The sequence below is a fragment of the Homalodisca vitripennis genome, unplaced genomic scaffold (assembly GCF_021130785.1).
Source record: "Homalodisca vitripennis isolate AUS2020 unplaced genomic scaffold, UT_GWSS_2.1 ScUCBcl_3833;HRSCAF=9605, whole genome shotgun sequence".
Lineage (NCBI taxonomy): Eukaryota > Metazoa > Arthropoda > Insecta > Hemiptera > Cicadellidae > Homalodisca > Homalodisca vitripennis.
Genome location: NW_025779941.1, coordinates 49261 through 52985, shown reverse-complemented (window position 1 = coordinate 52985; position 3725 = coordinate 49261). Strand labels below are relative to the sequence as shown.

The window sequence follows — 3725 nt, the reverse complement described above, 5'->3', positions numbered from 1 at the left end:
AACCGCACTAATCGACTACACAGGTAACCCGCTTTTACATGTCACAACATGAAACTTTTCATGTCACAACACGAACTCATCATTGGACATACTTTACTTCAGTCTGTCTCAACGTCTGCTACGAGAAGGTCAATTGTTATTTTTAATCGTTTTAAAGTCAATTATTATTTTAATCGTTTTAATAGGTGTTTAAGAGTTACAAAATTTGTTTTATATTCGAGATGCTTTTTAACAATGGTAAAGAGTTGTGCTGCGTACAACTGTACTTCGAGATGGAGTAAAGGCTGCAACACTTCTTTTCACAAGTAAGGACTTAACATTTTTAACCATAGTAATACATTTAGCAATTATAAATTGTAACATGATATGTTGTATTTTATACTTGTTTCATAAACTTGCAAGATTATTAGGACCTAACAGAAATAGTTCAGTAAGTACGACTGTTGATGGGTATATAAATAAATAATTATGTGTAAGACTGATTATCCGCTAGTCAAAAATATATTTTTATATTTTTTAAAACTATAATTTGATATTTCTGTAAACAATTTAAAAAATCCAATTACTCAAGAGAGTTGTTCCAAGTTAGCCTATCTATTCTTAAAGTAGATTTTAGCCTTTTTACACTATGCACCAAATTCCAATCCAGTACGAAACTAAAACATTTGTTTTATGTACTTCAGAATTATTGTTATGTTTTGATTTTTTCAGTAAATTATACAGACTTTTTATGTTTTAGCTTTCCGTTGGATGATGACAAACTTTTAAAAAAATGGATTATTGCATTGAAAAGAAAGAAATTCAAACCAACAAAACATACTGTTCTGTGTGGTAAACATTTCAAAGAAGACGATTTTCATTTAGTTTTACCAAACACAACTAAGAAAAGACTAAAAAATGAAGCAATTCCGAACATTGTTTGACTTTCCATCAAATATCCAACCACCGCCAAAAAAACAAGAGGAGGGTTGTCATCAAAAAGAAGTTACCCGTACCTATTCAGCCACCTAGTGCAGATCTTCGATTTGAAGCCAACACGTCTATGTCATCGGTAAGTTTAACATAATTATTTGTGTTGTCAGAATCAAAAAGCAAATGTGTAATATGATAAACATAATTTTTAAAAGAACGTAAAAACTACTTTGCTCCCCTGCACAGTGTTAAAAAACATAAAATCATTATATTAAATTGTTATTATTTCTATTAATACTATTGTAAGTATTTTTTTATTTGATATAAAACTATAAACAAATTTTAAGCCAGCCTTGTTGCCGCAAACCTCAGTTATAATGTTCTATTGTTTTTATTGTCTGCAATTTTGCTGCGATAGGGCTATATTCAAACGCAGGTTAATCTAACAGCATTTTTGTTGTATTTTTTGAGGTTCTGCTGCTGCCGTTGGAACACGACCAGTCAGTTTCCACACCAAACGAGCAAAAATCAACAGTTGGCCTACATCAAACACCGGTAAGCTGTTAGTATAGTTCGTTGGTAGACATAGACACGGACATCACGTAAAAGGTTTTTTTTAGAGGATGCGGCTAGATAAAAATGTCTCATGAATTGGAGTGGGGTTCTTATACAAATGTTTTTTTTAATAAGTTTGGGTTAATAATTTTAATAAATTCACGAATGATAATTACGATAATTTTAATTGTTGTAATTAATTCAATGCTAATGATTCTAGGATAAGCGGAAAACTGCATCACCATCCACATCTCTATCTCCCAGAAAAGTGCTATTGCGCCGGAAGGTTAAAGCTCTAAAGCAAAAATTAAAAAGAAGGGACTGTAAATTAAGGTCAATGAAAGAATTGATTTCAAATTTGAAAAACAAATTTAAAGCACCAGATTCGTTAATCGAAATTGTAGAAAACAACTTTACAGGGTTGCCTTTCGAGTTATTGTTGAGTAGCCTGAAAAACAAAGGAAAAAGTAAAAACAAACATACTTTCACAGAAAGTGTTAAGGAGTTTGCCTTAACACTATATTTTTATTCACCAAAAGCTTATAGATACTTGCGGGCTTCAAATTTAATTTTACCACATCCTGCCACATTAAGAAAATGGATTTCAAAATTTAATTGTTGTCCAGGGTTTTTGGAGGAGGTATTCATGTATTTAAGACATAATGTTAAGGAACAGGAGCACCTAAGAAATGTAAGTTTGGTATTCGATTCCATGAGCATTAGAAAGCAGATAGTTTATGACGAGCAACTAGGGAAAAATGTAGGATATGTAGATGTTGGAGGATTCAAAATAGACAACAACGAGGAGCTTGCTACAGAAGCTTTAGTATTTCAAATTGTTTCTTTGAGAGGCCACTTTAAATGTATCGTAGGGTATTTTTATGTAAATAAAACTTCATCAGTTTTTCTGTCGCAGCTAATTAAAGTGGCTATAGTTAAACTAAGTGAAGTGGGCGTTAATGTACAGAGCGTGACCTTTGACGGAACCAGCACGAATCTTAGCGCATTGAAACATTTAGGTTGTAAGTTTCCCTGAAGCGCCATTTTTCAAACTCGATACTATGAATTACGATATTTGTGCCATTTTGGATCCTCCACACATGTTAAAACTAGCAAGAAATGCACTAGCGGACATAAAGGTTATAGACTCCGAGTCAGGGAGAATTTGTTTTAAGTATATAGAGGATCTTAATAATTTACAGAACAAGCTAGGTCTGAAAATGTGTAACAAATTATCAGACAAACATGTTTTCTACAAAAATAGAAAAATGAATGTAAAGGTAGCTGCACAGACTATTAGTTCCAGCGTAGCAGACGCTTTACAATATTTGAACATTAAAGAACATCCACAGTTCTCAGATTCAGATTGTCTAGCAAACTGTAGAATTTTTAAGAATAGTTGACAATCTTTTCGATTTTATGAACAGTAGGGATCCATTTGGAAGAGGCTACAAGGGCCCGATGAAACTAGGAAAACAAAGCAAATGATGATTTAATGCTTAAAAAAGCAGACAACTATTTGTCAAAACTTAAAATTGGAGGACAATCAATTTTAAATCATGCAAGGAAGACGTTCGCTTTAGGTTTTCTAAGTAATATTAAGAGTTTTTGTATTTTAAGAGACAGATTGTTAGTTTTAGAGGATTTTAAATACTTGTTGTCATACAAATTTAGTCAAGACCACCTGGAATTATTTTTCTCCTGTATTAGAAGTAGGGGTGGGAATAATGACAATCCTAATACAAAAACAGTTTACTTGGGCAGTAAGGCAACTAATGTTTAGGAACAGTGTCAGGGCATCTGAAAATTCCAACTGTCTTGAGTTTGACCCCAACTCACACTTAGGCCTTCTTGAGTTAGGCCATGGTTTATGTGTTGTAGATGACATAGATGACGAGAGTGAAATTGAGAGCGCCATATGTGTAATGGAAAATTATGATGACTCTAGTTTTAAGGATGAAATCTTGTATTATATCTGTGGAGTCATTGTTAGACGAATGGAGAAACAAATCAAATGTAAAGATTGTTGTTATGTACTCCATGCTAATGATTCTGATCTTAGAACATATACACGCCTTACTGATTTTAAATCTAAGGGCAAATTAATCAGATCAAGTGAGGATGTATTAAAGGTTGTTAAATATGCCTATTTGCTCAAGCTATCTGAGACTAATTTGACTACTGTAAATTTAACAATGAGAGTTTGTAACCATTTAACAGGTAGTGTATTCAAAGGACATTTAAGTAACGATGAATTT

General features: G+C 32.6%; 1 long non-coding RNA gene across 1 annotated transcript; it reads left to right on the top strand.

Annotated features, from left to right (window-relative positions):
- The first annotated feature begins 959 nt into the window (after positions 1–959).
- LOC124372695 lies at positions 960–2488 on the top strand. The gene is made up of 3 exons (XR_006923356.1): positions 960–1051; positions 1384–1467; positions 1688–2488. It is a non-coding gene; the product is annotated as an uncharacterized LOC124372695 (long non-coding RNA).
- Positions 2489–3725: the final 1237 nt, after the last annotated feature.